Consider the following 20268-nt stretch of genomic DNA (forward strand, 5'->3'; position numbering starts at 1 on the left):
AGCCCTGTCAGCACCCGCGGAAGGAGGTGGTCCTGGCTGCAGGCAGGGACCAATCCTGCTCGGCACACGGAGCCTCCAGGACACGGTGCCCCTAATGCAGAGCTTCTCCGTGGGTCTTCAGGGGGCTTTCAGCCAGGATTTCGGACCATGGGTAAGCCCCATCCCATGCTGCTGGGCATCAGAAGACTGCTCGAAGTCAGGGCACACAGGTCCCAGTGGTAGGTCTGCAAATTCCTTTATAAATCTGGCCCGCATCTCATAAGCAGCTGTGGCAACATCTCTTCCGCCCCCCCACCAGCCCCGGCCTCGCTGTTCCAGGTGTTTTCTTCCGCCTTTGTCTCGTAAGACAATACACAAAGGACAGGCCCCTTCCAGGTCTGGGGGTCTGTGCGCCAAGCCCGCTCCCAGCAGCGCACTAAATCCTGCCCCTCCACGTAATTTAAATCGCAGCAGCGCTTGCGCCTCGAGGAAGGTGGGGGAGGCAGCTGGATCTGAGCATCGCCTGGTTCATGAACGTGCTGCGATGCCTCTTCCCTCCTCTCTATACAGCTGTAGGGACAAATGTTGGGGTCAGAAGGGTTTTGGTCACCTGAGGGTGCCAATGCTGATGGCCTGGTGCTGAGCTTGCAGTGCTTCTGGGGCAGTGTGGTGCTGAGCTGCCAGCACCTCCCATCCCCAGCAAGGCAACGAGAAAACCCAAGGAGTATTTCCAAAATATTTTTGTTTCTAGTGGGAAGGATGGCTCTTGGGGCATCTTTGCAGGGGTCCTGCAGGCATGGTCCTTGTGTGCAGGGGCACCGAGGGTGGCCACCTTTTCGACATCCCCAGGAACTCGACTCTCCGAACCCTGAACTGGTTTCACATCTGATTTTAGCCAAGCCAGAGGAACAGCTGCCTCTGGGCAAGGCTTTGTTTTTCTTCTCCTTTTTTTTTTTTTTCCTCTGCTGTCAAGCAGCCTGGACACACAGCAAGAAAGCTGCATCCCCCAGTGCTCCAGCAAGGAGAAAGTGCTGGGATCTGCACTGGCCACTCCCACGGGTACTTCCAACCTACTTTTTCAGACCTACAAGACCTGAAGGCCAAGAAGGACCCCAATTCCTGGTCCTAATGTTATGCAGCCATCAATTATTCAGCCTGATCTTGCTCTGGGCAGGATCTGCTGCTGACCTGGAAGCTCTCCCTGGTGAAGATAACAGCGTGTTTCCTCTGCTTTTCTGGTCAAAGTGATGTTGGAGGTGGTTTGGGGCTGGTTTCGTCCTTGCTTCTTGCATCCCAGGAGGTGGAATAGGTGATTGGTGCTCTTGCAAAGGAGCTGGAGTCATTGCCTGGACCTTGGGTGGCTTTGCAAATGCTGCTCAGGCTTTTTTACCTCTGAGCTTGGCTGTGGGTAAAATTAGAAGCATCTTAAGGGGAAAGAAAATTCCTCAGTGAACTCCAAAATACCAGCCACGGGGCTGCCAAAGGGTTAAGGTTTTAGCTGAGCTCCTCCTCCTTCTGTGCACCAGCCTCCCTGGGAAACAGTTAATCAAACTGATATAGAAAAATAAAGAAAATGGCACGCATCTTGTGTTCGAGGGGGATTAACCTCACCGGGAGCATCCAACGCCGGCCCCGTTCCTCAGAGGGGCTCCGGTGGGGAGAGCTGGAGGAACACCAGGCTGTGATACGTGCTGCAGATGGCATTGTGATCCTGCTTGGCCTTGCAAGGGGGTTTTGGAACAACTGGAAGCAGGCCTGGCAGGGATTTGAGGGGGGATAAATTGTGCATCAGAGTTATTTTGGCCAGGTGAAACTTCTCAGGGCTCCACGAAAAACCCTTCTGTTGCGTCTCTCTCTTTCAGTGCTAACAGAAACGTGTCGGAAGGGCATGGTGAGGTAGGAAATTCTGGGAGATGCCCCTTTTCTGCCAGGCAAGCGGTGTTTCTGCTGCTCGTGGCGCGGTGAGCTCCCCTACAGCTGCTCCTCCAGCATAAATCTGACCCGCGAGCTCACCCAATTCATTAGACACTGCCTGTTGAAAAGGCAGTAAATCAGCTAAAACCTCAGTCAGGACTGGCTTTGGCATGTTTTATGGTAGAATTAGAATAACAAATGAGGAGCCGGCTGTTTATGTTAGTTTTGGCTTGCAAGCTGAAGAAAAATTCTGGTGTTGGACTTTGTGATAAAGTCTCCGCGCTGTAGCAGGCTCCGAGATTGGAAACAACTTTTAAAAGCCTCGAGGGCTCCGGAGGGTGAGGCTGGCACATCGCGAGCCTGCTGAGCACCAGGGTGAGGTGTGAGACATGGGCAGGATGAGATCACACTGCAGGGGGCTCTCCAAAGCTTGGCTCCTTGGGGCTGCTCTCCGTGCCACACGCATGAGGAATAAGGTGAATCAGCCGAACTCACACATGTCCAGTTATTTCCAAGCTCAGGCTGGCTTATTTACACTTTGCTTGGATGATTTGGGATGCCTCCATATTTTGTGGTGGGTCAACCATCATCTGTTCTAGGCGGGTTTCCGTCCAGCTTCACTCTGATACCTTTCAGGGTGTAAAATGGGCTTTGTGGTGGGGGCTAGGAACCAGGCTGAACTTCACTGGAGTTTTCTCCAACCTGTAATGTGGGTCTGGGTGTCTTGTGGTGGAGATGGATTAGTTTTCCTCCCTCTTAGGAGAAGGTACCCTGGAAAAGCAAGATGAGCCCATGTTGGGGCTAGTTTTGTCCAACCATACCACCAGAGCAGCTTCCTCTGGTCCCCATGAAGCCAAGGAAGAGAAAGGAGGCCGGGTATCTGTATTCACACCAGGGGGGACCATCTTTGACTCCTTCCTACTGCAGGCTGAGCTCGCCTGGCAGCCAGGCTTATAAGGAGGTCTTCTCCAGCCAAAATGGCCCAGACCATAAGTCCCAATCCCAGAGGCTTATATTGTGTGTTATATTAAAACTTATATTGTGTGTTATTTGCATCCAGGTGATGTATCACCAGTTGATATCCACCTTCATAATTTATCCATCTTCATCATTTAGTAAGGATAACCCAGTAAATTGCAGGTGCAAAGCAGTATCCATGATCCAGGCATGCTGCAGTGAATTCCCATTTTCTCACCTCCTGAGGGTACTGGGTGGGGTGAGCACCTTGACCTGCTGAGCTCCTTCCACTGCAAGACCTGTGAGAGCTCTCCAAGTATCTGGCATCGCCTCCCCATGCTGAATGTAGGTTTTCATCTCCATGTAGCCTTATTTTCCCTCTGATGACTTGCAGCTGTGCTCAGAGTGGACACTGCTTTTACTCAGATCCGAGGTCTGGGGCACTCCTCTTTCTTCTTCCAACCCTTTTACCCCTCCCTACTAACAAAAGCTAAGCAAATGGACCCAAATCTCTGTGCCCCTGCTGTTGAACCGGTGGGCAGGACTTGTCTATGTCCATGATTTCACTTTGGCTTCTGCAAAGTCTTGATTTCTTCCAAAGGACCACAACACATGGCCCCTTCCTAGCAGAGGAGCCCAGCACACCTGGCCTTGTTGTTGTTGTTCATCCTGTGGTCTTTGAGCTTCCCTTTGAGCTTCCCGGGGTCTTTGAGCTTCCCTTTTGGACAATTTGAGAACACAAAGTGCAGTTTCCCAGAAGGGAGTTCTTCGGGGTTGCACACAAGTCTCTTCACCAGGTGGACAATGAAATGCAGTTCACAAGTGGGTTCTCACGTGTTGGTTGGAAGCAAGTCTGAAGGCTTTGTGGAGGGCTGCTTAGAGCATGGGTTTCCAAGTGTTTGCTGTCTGAATGCAAGCTCCAACACCTGTAAAAGCAGGAAATGTGCTTACAGCATCTTCCAGAAGTAACCCCGTGCAAAGAGCCCAGGTTGGGCTTGCACAGCAGTGAGTCGAGATGTAAGGACATGGCAGCTCTCTCCCGATGTACCACACGACCGCGAGCTTTGCACACCCACCTTGGGCTCACTCACGTGGTTCTGCAGGCAGGTACCATCTGAGTTCACCTCTCTACTCCTCACCTCTCTGTTCCTTCCCTTGGTAGACACTGAAACATCCCAAGGGCTTAACCCAAACCCAAGGGGAGGTTGTTGACTTCAGGGGGCTGTGGATGAGGTCCCGCAGGTGGCCCAGAGCAGTCACAACTTCTTGCCTCTTCCTAACACATTTTGAACAGAAACCATGCCTGTGCTCACCTGGCAGGGGCTGTTGGGGCAGGAGAAGCAGGATTTGGAGGGAGGATGACATGATGGAGCTGCTCATTGCTTCCCCTGGTGCCACCCCAACTCCTGGGTCTCACCCAACCACCCCACAAGCCATCTCCCACCACTGTGCCCTTCTGCCTGCCTTTTCCTCTCTCCCTGTTCCCCATTGAACCCATCCATGCTCAGTCCAGGTTTCCTCCAGGATTATTTTGACTATTTTTCTCTTCCCTGGGCTCCGTGGCCGCCGCCTGCTGGCAGGGCTGGCTCAAGGGCAGCCTCCGGCCTTTAGCTCTTTGAAGATTAGGGGCTTTAGCATGTCTTTAAAGTGAATTTCTCTCCCCCTTCCTCTGTTTTATTATTATAATTGATGACCAGCAAACTTTTCTTTTCCTTTATCTCTTAAATATGTTTCTTTACCCTTAAAAATGCAATATTTCTTTTAACTCGGAATATGGATGAGTCTGTGCCTAGCAGGGCCGCCTTTGCATCATCTGTCAACTTGATCGTGCAAAGCCTCTGTTTTCAGCTGGCATCCAGCGCGGATTTCAAAGCCGTGACTCACCAGTTCTTTGCAGAGTTAGGACCAAAAGAGAAGGTAAAACAAAACAACGCACAAAAAACCTCTTTACGTCGTTGATGAGGGAATTTTATTCTGGGAGGCCTTGTGCTGGTGCTATCAGGGAGTTTTGCACAAGAAGGATTAAAATTGTCGCAAGATTTCAGGAGCAAGGGCTGCAAAATGAATGGTTGCTCCTTGGAAAACGTCTGTTGGGAGAAATAAAATGATTGCAAGTGTAGTTGGGAGGCCAAGATGCAAACTTTTTATTTTTAAAAAACATAAGGCAGGAAAGGGGGAGGGCATTTGAGTCATTTTTTTAAGTAGTCAAAACATTGCACTTCCATACAATGCGTATATGCTTAAGTAGCATATGCTAGAAACTGGAATTGCTTTCTTTCTCTGCGCACATTTGTATAAATAGCAAAACCAAGCCCACTTTCAGAAGGAAAAATCCATTAAATTGAAGAACAGAAATCCCCTTTTCTCTGAAAATACGAGCAAACATTTTTCCCAAGCTATATAATTTAACCAGAAAGATCTTTTATTTGAAATGCTTGTTTTTTATTTATTTTTTATATATGTATTTATTTTATACCATAGCTGATACCATGAGCTAGAGGGGGGGTCGGAACCTCTGCACTGCCTGCCTCCGGCGGCTCCTGTTACGGGATCCCAGGCTTCAGGGCTTTAACGAAGACAACTCTCCAAATAGTGTCAAAGGAGTATGCCCGTAGCAGCTTAACGTTTCCTCTGTTGTCAGCTCTTTTTATGACACCTTATCATATGCATCTTAAATCCGCGTGCAGAGAAGGCAGGAATTAAAAATGAGCATTTAGAACCGGCTGATGAGCACTGGTGCTCCCCACGGGGTGGTGGCAGGATCCTACTGACGGGAGGGATGCTTCCTACAGGCTGTTCCCCCCCAGAGGAAAGGCAGGACATCCAGCCCCACTGATTTGAAAAACATCATGCTCTAGGATGGGGCTGTTCTAACACTACAGAGTGGGTTTTGGAGGTGGGCTGGGTGGTAGCACCTACATGGGCCACAGCGAGATGGAGACGTCTTGTGGTTAAATGCCACCTGTGATGCCAGGAGGTGGGTGGGTTGCAGAGGCTCTCAGAGCTCTGGTGAGTGCCTTTACCTCTTACAGAGCTTTTGCCTGTGCTGTAGAGGAGCCTCGGAGAGGCTCGTGCTGCTGGGCAATGCTCTGGCCAAGTACATGCCTGTTGCTCCAGACTCTGCATTTTGTTCTTTTGCTCCTCATCCCCAGAGCGCTTGTTTGGGGATCCAAGCAAGCTTGGTTTGACATAACGCTTGCTCAACACCTTCTGGAGCACAAGGCGTTTTTAAAAGAGAATTTGTGAACAGCTGAGGCTGGAAAGCACTTTGTGATGTCAAGCACTAACAAAGAGCTGGGATTTCAGGGCTGGCCATCCTTCGTAGCCAAGGTTAAGGTGCAGGAGGGGCTTGAAGCAGTGCTGCGATGTGCACGAGGCACAAAACCCGGGTATGACCAAACTACTGAACTGTCCTTTCCCCCTACCAGCTGGTTTCTGCCAGTAGTTCCTTCATCAAACACCAATATTCTCCAGAGCTTGATGTGTATTGGCACCTCTGGTCTCAGCTCTGGTGCTGCCAGGGGCACCCTGCCAGCTGTTCTGCACACCATGGCTGTGTGAAATGGGTCCCTTCACAAGGGCATTTCATCACCAAAACCTCTTTGGCCAGAAGGCACCTTGTTCACCACCAAGAACTGCCTGAAAGGGGTTGAAATGTTTTCTTAAAATCTGCGAAACCTGCGCTATAGGTGGTTAATAACATTGGAACGAGGCCCCGTGAGCCAGCCTTGTGCTCCTGGGTACTTGAAATTAGCACTTCTCGAAACCTCCTCATCTGGTGAGGTTGGGGAACCCAACACCAAGCAGAAGGTGTGAGGTGGGGAAGGGAATGCCCAAAGGAGACAGCGGGGCAGCCACCGGGGCTCAGTGGCTGTTGCCTTATCCTCACCCCAAAAAGAGGAGGGTTCCTGCTGGAACACCCTGGGCTCTTCTCCTCATCTCAGGGTCTGGGAATGGGGGCTTTGTGGTGACTCCAAGCTCTCCAGCTCCTACCAACACATGATGGCAAGCCCATTGGGGTCCTCAGTGGCCTGGTCCCCCTGAGGACACCCCTCTGCTGCTGGGAGAGGTGCTGCAGACGGAAGGAGGCAGCATTAAAAGCAGGGTGCGAGTCAGAGGGAGCTGGGACAAAGCTCTTAGCAGGGCTGCCCCTGCCCAACCGGGCACCAATTTCTCTCAGGGGGGGGCTTTGGGGCCACCACCATCAGTAGCACCAGGCCCAGGCTGGATCCATGCCCGCAAGGGGAGATGAAAAGCTGGGCTAGGGGCCCGCCGAGCCCACCCAGGACCCTACAGCAGGCACGGTGCCAGGGGGGCGGCTGGGCACACAGGCCGTGGAAAGACCTCATCAAGAGGCTGTTTGGTTTGTCTGGCGTGACACGCAGAACCTGAGTTATTATTTGATCCCGCGCTGAGTAATAACCAGATAAATGGGCCTGCAGATTTCCAAATAAACACTTTAATAAATGACGGGTGAATTAAAGGAGAGCTGCTCCCCCTCTTCCCCCCCCCCCTTCGCTCCCAATATTAATGTTCAAACGCAGGCGGGCAGTGTCTAACAGAGCCCTGGGTACTGTAAATACATTTCTTGCACTGTCACACATAAACACTGGAGAGACGGAGATCAAAAGGTCTCTCTGCGCGGAGCAGGGCGGCGTGATGAAGTGAACGTGGTGCTTTGTGGCTGGGCTGGGGTGATGGGACGCCGGAGAATAACAGACTGCCTGGAGACGTAGGAGCCCAGAAGGCCTGGGGGGCCTCAAAGGGGGAAAAAAAAAAAAATCCCCACTAGCAGCAGGAAAAATAAATAATTCCGTTATCTCTGATGAATTTCTGCCTTTGATCTGGTTTTTCCTCTCCCTTGCGCTGCCTTTTCGCTCCCCCACCTCCCCCCTGGATGCTTTTTTTTTTTTCCCCCTTCCCCTCTCGCGGTTTGATTTATCCCGCGGCCGGCTCGGGGAGCCTGACGGGTGCTGATGAATGGGCAGAGCTCGTCTGCCCCTCGCCCCAAGCCGGCGTCGGCCGGGACATCCCCAGCTTCTTTTCATGGCCCAAAAAGCCGGCGTCCTGCCAGGCAGCAGCGTGCCACCGCCGGGACGGGTGCGTTGGTTGGGCTGCCCTCCGTCGGGATGATGCTTTCCCCGTGCACACACAAAGCCCAGCCTTCCCCGGCCCTGGGGTTACCGAGCTTAACCTTGCCAGCTGCTAAATAATTGGGTGTTTCTTCCACAGCCAGTGCCTCCTTTCTGAGCCAGTGGAGGCCGCGTGGGTGCCTCTGATATTTCCCTGCAGCGTTGCCAAAAAAAATAAAGAAAAGGTGGGGTTCTGGGGGTAGAGCGGGGTGGAAGTGGGCCGGGTCGGGAGGGTGGCATGGGATGGGTCTGTCTGCTCCCATGGGGCTTGGGATGGGATGGGATGGGATGGGATGGGATGGGATGGGATGGGATGGGATGGGATGGGGGCTCCGAGGAAGAGGAGAGAGGGATGGCACCAAGGTGGCTCGGGGTGTTTCTGTTTGCACAGAAGAATTTCTCAAGGGTTGTGCAGACAATACGAAGGCTGCTGGCAATGAAATATTTCTAGCCTAATCCTCACCCAAATGTGCATGACCTGTGAAAGTTTGTAGGTAACTTAAAGGATGCCTCAAAGCCCTGCCATCAGAGGCACCCAGTGCTCCTGCTGCTCCAAGAGCTCAGTGCCCACAGCACTGGGCAGCGGTGTCCCCAGGGCTGGAGGACCCCAGGGTAAATGCAATGAATTAATACAAATAGCTTTTATGGAGTTATTACATTCATTACTTTGAATTAAAGCTCCTTCCAGCCAGGAGTCCCTCAAGCAAGCTGCCTGTGCTGTGAGGTACTTTTCCCTGCTTATTGTATATAAGGAATGGACGCTTGTATTCCTTTCATAAATAAATAAATTTCTTTATCCATGGATAGGAACATTTGGCGTTAAAAAAAATAATTCTGATTTGGAATAGAATATTTTTCCAACTGAATTTCCCTAAAATGATTGTTTTCAACAATCAAAATGTTATACGGAGGTGAAGGCGCCCACTGTGTTTCTCTAGCATCGCTTTGGCTCTTTGTTTTCATCTGTCCATGCTACACAGCTGTAATACGCTCTGCTATATGTAATGCAACACCACTTAGAGAAAAAGTGATCATTTTCTAGAAACAAACAGGAGTCATCAGAATGATGTTAGCAGAACAAACTGGTTTTTTTTCCTTGTTGCAAAGTTTAATCAAGAGCAACATGTTACCATGCAAATTGTCTCCTTGAAAAATCCCTCTTCTGACATTAATTCCTAGGGTTATTAATGCTGATTATCAAAGGTCCAAATAGGTTACAAATGAAGTCAGAAAAGCCCCTCAGATTTCAATTCTGATGGAAAATTCCCCACGTCCCAGTAAGATTCTGGTTCAGGTGGCAAAATGTTTTGTGGATTATTTGCTTTGAGCAGCTGTAGGGCTCTTCTGATTGTGACCCAGAGCAGGATGTGCTGAGCAGCACAGCTGCTGAAGATCCAGACCTGAAGAGGGCTAATTAGCTGAGCAACCTGCAGGTAATTAAGGAAAGGGCAGGGCTGCCCCTCCCTGGGGTGGTGGGGCTGCTGGATGTGGCTGGGTGGCAGCAAGGGGGGTTTTCCCAAGGGAGAAATCCACATTTCACAGCCTGGGGAGGAGGATATTTTGGAGAAATAGTGCTTAGTGGTGCTGGTATGGGGAGAGGTGTGCTCTGCCCTGGGTGCTGCTGGTGGCAGGAGGAATATTTGGCTTTTGTGTGGGATGGGGCTGCAGGTGATTGCCTGGGGGATGGAAGGGAAGGATTAAATAAATCCTAATTGTAGAGGTTATAGTGGTATCCACCAGCAGGCTGAGGTTGCTCCAAGGCTCTCAGAGGGAATAGATCCTGTTCTAGCTGGGTGCTAACCCAGGGGACCGGGTGGATAACGTACAAAACCCTAGCAGACCTCGTCTGTCTCCAGAAGAGAAGGTAAGAATTAGATATCTTTAGTTTTATGTGTGTTTTTCCCTTGTTTTCCTAAACCAAGGTGGACAAAGTGAGATGGGTACGCAGCTTTTGGGCAGCGCAATAGAAGCAAGGGGAGAGGCATCGTTTCTGCTGGCGTTAAATAAGGAGAGGCAGGGGCTGAAATGCGCCTGGTGTGGGTGATGTGCTGATGGCTGTGCCCTGGCTGGGGGTGATGGGTGCTACAGAAAGGCTTGCTCCTTCTCCACCGGCCTCTTTTTGGGGAAAACTCTCAAATCCTTCAGGTGAAGGAGTCCTTGGTGAGCAGAGGAGTCCGTGTTGGGAGCAGCAATGCGTGCTCTGTTAAAATAAGCTTGATGCAGCAGATGGCTCGGAAGGAGACTTGAAATCTGTGGTGCTGTAGCAATGGGGACTGACCTGAGCATCTACATTTCAGCTCCCCAGCCTCGAGCAGGAGAAGGTATTTGGCCAAACCTGCCTGGAAGGCCAGGTCCGAGCGCTCTGTGCAGTGACAAGCAGAGCCAGCCCCGGCTGCCGCCCCTCCCGGCAGCCTTATCTCCCCCCAAACATCAGAGAAGCAATCTTGCTCCCGAGGCTGGGACCTGACAGCCTTGTACATTAGCACTTTTTTAAAGCGATGTTCACTTTTGAAATAGTACCTGTCCCGAGAGTGGTCACTTCGTTTGACAAACGCCGGCGATGACAGCTGGATGCGGCGTTACAAACTCCAGCCTTCTGCTCGCCCTCACTCCAGCCCCGCTCACCGTCCCCAGGGGAGGGGGGGCACGGAGAGCTGCCTTCATCTTCTGGTCGAGACATTTGTACTCTGTGCCCCTCTCCGAGCCCCCTACTGTGGGCTGAGGTCTGTTGGGGCTTTGGATGTGTGCTGCTCTCCTGGGGGATGTGTGCGTGGAGCATCGGCAGGCTGCGTGGGTAGAAGTGGGGTTTCCCAAAAGGAACATCTCTGCCTCCCATTCAGCTCCTCCAGGCTTGTTCATCTCCCCTGTTTTAGGTCTCACTTCCTTTTTCTTGCCTGTCCTGTGCCATCTTCCATGGCTCAGGTCTGTATTTCTCCCCACGCCCTCCACCCTCCCTTGTCAGCTCCCCAGCTCTCTGCCTCCTTCCCCCCCACATCTGCCAAGCAGCATTTCCCCACCCCGACCTGTCCTTGCAGGCTGGCTCGGCGACAGCCCTGCCACTTCGCCTGTCCCACTCGACATCTACCATCCCTGGGGGTGTTCAAGGCAAGGTTGGACGTGACACTTGGGGACATGGTTCAGTGGTGACATTGGTGGTAGGGGGATGGTTGGACCAGATGAGCTTGAAGGTCTTGTCCGACCTTAGTGATTCCTGGCTGTCCCCCTGCTGGGACCCACCACCCCTGGCAGCTGCCACGTGTCCCTTTGGATGTTTCCCCCTGCCCAGCCCCTGGTTAGGAAGCAGACAACTGGCACAGCCCGAGCTGAGCCTGCAATTTCCCGGCTCATAAAAACATGAGCTTCCTTCAGCCCCGGGTCTCTGCCAGGTCATCCCCACCCGAGCCCTACGCCTCCTCCCCAGGGCTCCCCCGAAATATTTTGTGACACCAGCCACGAGCTAGGCTTTTATTGCTCCATATATTGGAGGCGCATGGAAAAACACACAGGAGAAGTCCCCGCGGTGAGGGAGTGAAAAGCCACCGAGTTTACGGGGTGTTGCAAATAATCCGAGGCAAAACAAATGTTTTCGGCCGACCCAGCTGCCAATTGTTTCAAACGTGGAAAAACAGGCCAAGGGGCAGCTGTTAACGGGCCAGTAATTTTCTTCCTTTCTGGACACCCCGGAGCAGCAGATCTCAAATATTCCTTGGGAAAGGAGTCGAGCACGGGGGGCTTTTTATTGAGCAAACCACGAGGCAGCGCTGGCTCGCCCTCGAGGAGCGCGGCTCCTTCCAGCGCGGGGTTTTACGAGCAATAACCTGCCCACGGAGCCGAGCGGCCAGGCTCAGGGCTCGCTGGTGGTGCTGGCTTTTATAAGGCACCGCGGGGGCTCGCAACAGACGTGCTTTTGGTAGAGCAGTCCATTAAACAACGCAACCTGAGCTGAGCAGCCGTGGGGGACCGAGCCCTCGGGACCTCGCCGAGCCGACCCCTCTGCTTCTGGAATAAACCCAGCAGCATCCCACTTACAGCACGAGCATGCACAGGGAGGCTAATGCACTGCTGCAGGGGAGGTCAAGGAGGAAAAGACCCAGGCTGGCTTTTTTCCGGAGCACTCAGTTGTTGCTGCAGTGCCCCAAATGCTGCCAGTCCTCTTGGGTTTATTGCTGGCGCTGGGGTTTAGGGTTTCTGGGATTCCCCTCGAGAAAGTTTCCTTCTCCAGGTGTTGGTGTGATCTTCTGGGTGTTACATAGGTTTGTAGCCTGTGTTTGACCTGTTGGGTGCTCTTCTGCTCCCTGCCAGGGCTCAAGAGGAGAACAGAAAATGTTTAAAGGCTTGGAAAATGTGTAAGGCTTGCTCTTGCTGAGGCTGGTGCTGGTTGCAGTTCTCACCCGTGTCTGCAGTTGGAAATACAACAGGCTTGGCAATGCAGGGACGTTGTGCCAGAGGGCTTGGTGCTCCCACAGTTTCAGTCAACTCCGTTTCCCCTTGACTCAGAACTGCTCACATCCCCGTAGCTCCCTGGCAGCCCGCTCTGTCTGCTCTGGAGCAATCCTTCCTCTTAAAACGTTTTAGTTCTGCCTCAGTTTTTGAGGTTCTTATTCGAGCTGAACTACTTCAGGGCAAAATATCTTGATGAATCTATGGATTAAAGAAGTTTGCAATTTACTTACAAAAAAATGGGTGTTTTGTTCTGGGGCAGGATAACACTACTCGAACCCCCTCCGTGCTCAGACCTTGCACAGAGACCTCCTATCGCACTCCTGAGCCAGAAAGCTGCTCCTTGCCAGCTTGAAAACCACTTCTTCTACCCATTTGTGATCCGGGTTGCAGGTCCCCGGGTGGATGAGAACTTTAAGGACGATTATCCCAGCCCACGAGGGGGTCTGGGACCTGGTGCTGAGCACCCGCAGCATCCCGTGGTCCAGCGCTGGTCCCCGGGGGATGCTGCAGCCGGGGGATTTCCATGGGGACGGGGAGATGCTGAGTTAGGGACGAGGTTTGGTGCCCTCCATGCAGCAGGGGACGAGGTGCCGGGGTCTCAGCACCCCACAGGAGCTGGGGAAGGGGGTCCTGGGGCAGGCTGCCCCGGGCCCCGCTCAGCAAGGCGGCCCTATGGGGGCTTTGGGGGGCTTTGGGCAAAGGGTGCGGGTGACATCTTGTGGTGGCGGCTCCTCCGCGGGGCTGTGCAGTGATGCTGCTGCAACAGCAGAGGCTGCTCGGCCATTTCGGCTCAAACCGGGGCCGGCGGTGGGGAGAGGAGATCACCTCGGGCTGAAACCAGGCTTGCCAGGGCATTGCTGCGAGGTGCATGTTTCCCCACTGGATTTTTTTATTTTCTTTTTCATCCGTGGCGTAAGGATGGAGTGGTGGGAAGTGCTGGAGGAGCTGCTTGGGCAGAAATCCAAAGGGCAGAGGCTTTCCTAAGTCCGTGCCTTGCAGGGTGCCTCCGTTTTAGGGATGCTCTGCAGCTCTTGTCCTACCCCGTGGGCTAAAACCCACCGAGGGGCTGCAGTTAAAGCCAAACTCACAGCTGCGAGGTGCTGAGGAAGGCAGAAACACCAGTGGGATAAAAAAGGGGCTGGAAACCTTCAGGAAGAAGAGGGCTGTCTATGGGGGGAGCTAACCACCGTGGATGTCCCCAGGCTGCTGAGCCCAGCAGCTGAGGCAGGGCTTGGTGTCCCCCTGCCTGATCTTGCTGGTGTGGGGAGGAGGATGCTGAGCTGGCTGGGTGTCTGCCTAGCCCCTCGTTGCTGGTTTTGATGGACAGCAGCTAATTATTAATTTGTTTTCAGCAGGGCAGAGCAGCTCTGGCTGCAGAGGAGCAAGGTGATGCTGGGGTTTGGTACCCTCAGGTCTCAGGGCATCCACTCCTCGGTCCTGACATCCCTTAGCACAGCTCGAGCCTTACAGCCGCACTTTTTGTGCTGCTTGCTTCCTTGCTCATGGTGTTTTAAACCTTTGTTTCTGTGAAGCTAGCTTCTCTCACTTTTTGGGGGAAGTGGCACAAGGTCTCTGTGTATTCCCCAAAGCTTTTTTTGGTGTAGGACCTCCTGAATTCACCCAACTCCAACTGCAAGCAGGATTTTGGGTGCAGCTAGGATTTTATACGTGATAGGGGACTGCAGAGACCACGGTGCAATGGTTAAATGGATTTCAGAGTGCTGCAGGGGAGGAGATGGGGGCGAGTCCCCATCCTGGGGGTCACAGCTCTCCTCTCCTGCCTGTGGACCCTCGTGGGGTCAGGTCTGGCCCGTGGCGAGCTCTGAGAGCCCCTCTTGGGGTGGCTGAGCTGGTGGGGGGTTAATGGGTCGAGAAGGCTCCAGCTTCCTCGGCGGGTGGAGAGGTTTAACTCTGCCCCGCCGCAGCCACCATTTTTCTGCTCGGGCGGGCAGGAGGCTTAAAATGCCACTTTGGCTGGCAGAAAGATGGGGGCCAGGGGAAGGGCGAGGAAGAAAGCTTTTTGCTGCCAAAAATAACTCCGGAACAAAAGGAGGAGGTCGGGGGGTGAGCAGGGGAATGGAGAAGCACTTTCCCTGGGGGCTAGCATTGAAGTTTTCACCCTCTGAGTACACGAGGAAGGAAAGCTTGGCTTTGTGGAAGACTTTCCCCTCCTGCCAGGGCTAAAATGAGCCGTGGGGAGGCATGAGGGTGGCCAGGTGACAGAGCATCCTCTTGTCCTTCCCTCCTGCTGGCTGACTGCAGACTTCGAAGTGCACTCCCCCCTTTTCTAATAGGGTTTGGGTTTTTTTTCCCCTGTATGCTTGGAGCTGGGACAAGATGGTCATGGGACATGTCCCAACCCCAAATCCTAGTGTGTGCTGAAAGGAGGGACCCGTTTCCCCACGGATGGCATCACCCAGAAGGGCTCTTGGTGCTCACCTGCATCAGAGGGAGGTTTAGGGCCACAGGAAGGACTGGGGGCTGCTCTCATAAACCCAAGCAGGGGCACGGGGACGTCTGACCAGGCTGTGTCCCTTGGCTGGGGACTGATGTGATGGAGCAGGATTTGGTCCAGGGAGCATCTCCGCTGGCCGTGGGGAAGGTCTGGCTGCAAAAGCTATGAACATCTGGCCTTCCTCCCCAAAAAAATGGATTTGTAAAGAAGCCCCTGCAGAAGGTGCTTCCCAGAGCAAGTGTTGGGTGGGCATTTGATCGCCGGTGGTGGCCGGCGTGCCAGGAAATAGTGTTATTTCTTCCCTTCCCAAGCTGGGAGACGATAAACACCGGGCTCTGCCTCCCTTCAGCTGCGATCCATCAAGGCAGGGGGACTCGCACCAGCGAGCGGGCGAGGGGAGGTCAGTGATTGTGTAAACAGGCACTTCAGAGTTCACCCGAGCTGGTATTACTGCAATTCATTAGAGGTGTCAGCCCTCTTTGTAGTCCCCGTGCTCGCAGAGCCCCTCGCCTGGCAGCTTCCAGCACCCAGCCTTGCCAGCAGCAAAACAAACGGCGCGAGTGAGAAGCCCTTGCAGGAGAAGGGGGCTTTGCTGCAGCTGGGATGAGGATTTGTTCTGGGGGAACCTTAAAAAAAAAAAAAATTGGGGCCCCTTTGGGGATTGGGTGAGGACCACAGGAGCTCCCCATCCTGCTCGCCGTGGGTGCTGTGCGAGGATGGAGCTGGCTAAGGGTGCACCGTGCCTTGGCCACCGGGACAAAATGATTTGTGCTGAATTGTTGCTGCTGTTCTGCTCCCTGCGTATCCCTGGGATGGAGCAGGGTCATGCTGCTGCTCAGACAGCCCCTGAGCTCCTCCATGGCTCAGTGCAAAGCTCTTTGCCCTGTGTGAGCAGCCAGGGATGCAGCGGGGTTTCGCGTGGTGCCCGCCGAGCCCTTGTGCTGGGTGAGGCTGCGACAGCTTGTTCCCATCCCCTCGCTGCCTGCTCTGCTGAAAAGCTTCAAGGGACTTAAAAGAGCACCAAAAACCCTGTTCCCAGCAGCGAGGCAGGCTGGTGTGTGGCACATAACTGTGGGGCTGGAGCCATGGGGCTGTTTTGTTTTTTTTTTTTTTGATTCGTTCATCACCAGCTGGTGGGTGGCACAGGAGCTGTGTTTCCTGGCTTACTCCACACCACAGGCTTGAAGCAGCTTTGCTGCTTGTAACGAATGGCTGGGATGCGCCCCGAGTGGTTGGTGCTGTGCAAAAGGCATTCAGGGGAGTGAAATCCATGGCAGAAATGTGAGCTTTAGCACCTCTGCAGAGCCCAAGAGGTCAGAAGCTGTGGGAGAGGGGCTAGGGAGGCAAGCACGCAATGCCCTCGGAGTGGTTGTATGTTTAGTGTGAAAACCTAGCAATATTCCTGGTTTTTCCTGTAGGATTTCAGAGTTACACGCTTTTCAGGCCAGGCTCTGCACCAACAGAAGGGGACAGAGGGGAAGGATGGACATCGCTGATGGGGTGGGAGGAAGAGCTGACCCCAGGATGCAAGGGAGCTGCAGCAGAGCCACTTCTGGGACACAAAGCACCAGCCCCCAGCTCTGCAGCCGCTAATAAACCATCTGGCACCGCTTATTTTAATTGCATTGTGCCCTGGTGTAGGGCGGGTGGGCGGAGAGGGTGCCCTACATTCTTGCACTGTGGCATTTGGTCAAGGATAATTGTGCCTGGCTGAGGCAGGCAGGTGCTCTCAATATTTGCTCTGCCGAGCCTCTCTGGTAAGGGAAAAGTGCTGCACATTGGTGGAGGAGGGAGTTAAACCTCGGGAGCTGCTGTCTCTTGCTGTGCCTTGCCCTTCCCCTGCTGCCTGTCCCCGTGCCTGCCGTGGCGAGGTGTCGGAGGTGTCCTGTCACCCTGCGCTGCCCCCAGCACCCCGGGTGCTGGCAGGCTGTGCCCACGCACCCCGTGCTTTCCTCTCCATCCCTCCAGCTGCCTGCTGTCCCTTCCTCTGCTCCCCCAAATCCTCCGCTCGGCTGCACCCAGTTTGGGATGGGAAGGGGCAGCAGCAGGGGCTCTTTCTGCTGTCTCCATGGCCCCCAAAAAATGGGCAGCTCGGCACAGTCCCTGGGCTGCTCCCCAAGGGGGAGGCTGTGGCTCCATCCTGGCTGTGCTGCCAGCAGTCGGCTCTCACCTCCCCGTGCCTCAGTTTCCCTTTCTGCCCTCCTGCTCTTCGTGCTCTGTCTCCATGAGCTGAGACTGGGATGGCTGGGGATGGAGATGGTCCTCAGGGGGCTCTAAGGGGGGAAGAAAAGCACCCTGGGGGTTATATGGCAGGTGGATTCTTGGGGTTGGGACTTGTATAGGGCTCGGCTCCCACGTGCAGCATCTCCCTGCTTTGGGGGCATCTCATCTGTATTTATTTATGGCAGCCCCACCACAATGAGGGAACAATCAGGGAACAAACCCTCGAGCTTCCCATCCCTTGCCCCTGCTCTTCACCTCCCTAATCCTCCCACACCCTTCCTCTGTGCTAGCTCCCATGCCTGAAGCCCCCACCCACACATCGGTGCTCATCCTTGCCCCATCTCCCCGCTGGCAAGCCAGCAGGCATCTGCAGGTCTTTATTTTCCCAGGGCTTGCTGATAAATGCCATCTCCATAACCCCGGCTCCGATCGCCTCGTTATCAGGCAGCGCGCCGCGAGGAAGCGACCCGTGACCCTGCCCGCTGCGACCCCGAGGGAATTGCCCTTATCAGCCCCCTTCTAAAAGCTTCCCATTTTGACGCGACCGAGGAGCCTTGTCCGAGATGTACCCAAATAGAGATGGGGCAGGGGTGCTGCGTGCGACGAGGGATTGTTTTGCTGAGGTTGGGAGGGGAGCATCCTGCTGGGGAGCCCCCGACCTGGTCCCTGTTGGAGCAGCATCGTGGGGAGCGTGTGATCCCTCACCCAGCACCTTGCTGAGTCCACCTGCTCTGCACAGATGGGATTCCCAGCTCAGCACCCGGGGTTATCAGGGAAAGAGACGGCAGATAAGAGTGTCTGTGGCAGAAGGTGCCGTGGGACAGGCTTGGGGGCTGCCAAACCCACAGGAGGGGAGGCTGAGCCGTGTTTTCCCCTCCTGTGGACCCCGTCTGTCCATCAGGAGGGATGATCCTTCCTCTTCCTCCTGATGTTTTCATAGCAAGCGACCTTCCAACCCAGCCTCGCCTTCAGGGAGGCGATGTGCTGGGGCAGCGCTGCCCAATTTTCAATCATGTGCCCTCCCCAAGGCTGCTCAGCATTTCTCTTGCTGCTTTGGGTGCTGGCATTGAATTTTGGAGGCTGCCCTCCGGCCCCTTTCCACGCTTTGGGGTGCAGATTGTCCCCTTTTGACAGACAACCAGCCAGCCTGTGCGAGTTGCTGGTCCTACCCCCCTGAGGATTAGCAGGGATGGGCCCTTGCCAAGCCCCGGCTGTCACTGCGTTCCCACCTTTGATCAGGAGTCGGCATTCCTGAAGTGCTCCGTCTCCCACATGTTGCGCTGATCAAAGGCAGCTGTTGCCCGGACCCTCCCCTGAGTCCATTTACACACAACCCAAAATACAGAAACACAAAGGAAGGCGAAGGCGGTGGAAGGGGGTGATGGATGGAGGAGAGACCAGGCGAGGGGCGGCAGCAGGAGGAACCCTTCTCCTCGCGGAGGGTCCAGGCCACCAGAAGGGCTGGTGGTGAGTCTTTGGTGAGTCACGGGAGAGGTGCTGAAGGCTGCCTCGGGGTGTGCTGCGAAGGGGCCAGACCTTTTCTGTCCCCTGAAGGCAGCGGTGTCACTGCTGGGTGACAGCAATGGCCAGGACCAGCTGCAGCTGCGTGGCCAGCAGGGCATGGCCAACATCTCCCGTGGCTTTGTGTGGTCAGGAGGAACACCGGGTGAACCTCGTTTTTAAGCCCGTGCCGATCCCAGCAGTTTGTGTGCTCGATGCTGAGGTCCCTGCAGCCCCCCGTGGACGACCATGGTTTTGGTTTGTGCTTTTCTGTTTGTGATTTATCTCCCATCCCAGTGAGGGTGACCCCAGCACCCAGCAGGGATGAGGTGCTCCTGATCAGATAGGCACGAAGGGCTGCCCACGGCCGTGTGTGTCCTTCCTGGGCAGGGCTGGCAGCAGGACAAGCCGTGCCATGGCACCTTGGTGACCTGGGGACACCAGGCCGAAAGAGGCATCTCTCCAAAACCATGGCAAGCTTTGAGTCTGACCCCTCGATGCACCCAGGGAGGGACAGGATCTGCAGCAGCTTCCTTCTTTCTCTCCTTCCTGCCCCTCGCTGTAGCCCTTGCTGCCTAAAGTTCAGCCGCTCGGCTGCAGGCAGCCCGTAACGGTGTTTTACAGCAAGGTGACCCCTGCTCTTTGGCGCTGTGCAAGGCCCTGTCCTGCTGGAGGACGAGCCAGATGCCTAACGCGCCATGACAGCTCCACTGGGACCAGCCGAGGGGCTGTGACTTCTCCTCCTGTCAGCAGTGGGATGGGACGGAGAGCTTGTCACCCCCTGCCAGGCACAGGGGACCTTGGAGGAGGGAGGGCGAGGGGGTGGGCAGCACCGTGACCCTGTCACCATCCTGACACCCCGACTTGGTTCCTGGTGGGCTGGCAGCCAGGCTGCAGGTGGATGGAGTGTCACCTTCACGGGATATGTCACCTGCCAGGTACCCTCCTGGATTTGGCTGAGTTTCCCCCTTAGGATCCCATGGGATCACCTGAGGTGTATTTTGATGGAGAAAAGACCCAAAAGTGTGTTGTGGTCAGTCTAATCTTGAGTCTCTGCTCTGGGGCAGGGCAGCGCCCAGTCTACCCCCTACCCACGTTGTGGGCCTGCAGCAGAGGGGTCAGGGGTGATTTGGGGGCAGGTGTTCAAGCACTTGGAGCTACTTTCCAAAGCTTTTGTTGAGCCTTCTCAAACAAGTTTCCCTCTTTTTTCCCTCCTCAGTTTCCCTCTTTTCTACCTGGGGCTGGGATCTCTGCTCAGGAACGAGCCTACCTTTGGACAGGACCTTCCATGGGGCAGCAGGAACAGCCACCGAAGGAGCCACCTATTGCTGATGCCCCAGAAGTGTAAGACTTGGTGAGAAAGAAAAAAGAAAAATGTTCCAGCTTTCACACTTTCAAACATAAAAACTGGAGCCAGAGGTAGACTGGGGAGTAGAAAGTAAAAAGAAAATCAACTCTCAAGTCAGAATTTTGAAAGCTTTTGCTTCTGTAGCCAGATCTTTGCATTTGGGGAGGCTGAAATATGGTACTCACAAAGGAGGGGGAATAGCAAAGGGGAAAATCTCCACAGCCCTGGCAAAAGCCACATCCCCTCATGGGCACTGAGGCTTCTCTGTGAGCTCTCACCTGGGGAGGATCAACCCTCATTGCAGGAGGGGATGTTGG

Source organism: Aythya fuligula, chromosome 17 (genome assembly GCF_009819795.1).
Source record: "Aythya fuligula isolate bAytFul2 chromosome 17, bAytFul2.pri, whole genome shotgun sequence".
In the NCBI taxonomy this organism is placed as follows: Eukaryota; Metazoa; Chordata; class Aves; order Anseriformes; family Anatidae; genus Aythya; species Aythya fuligula.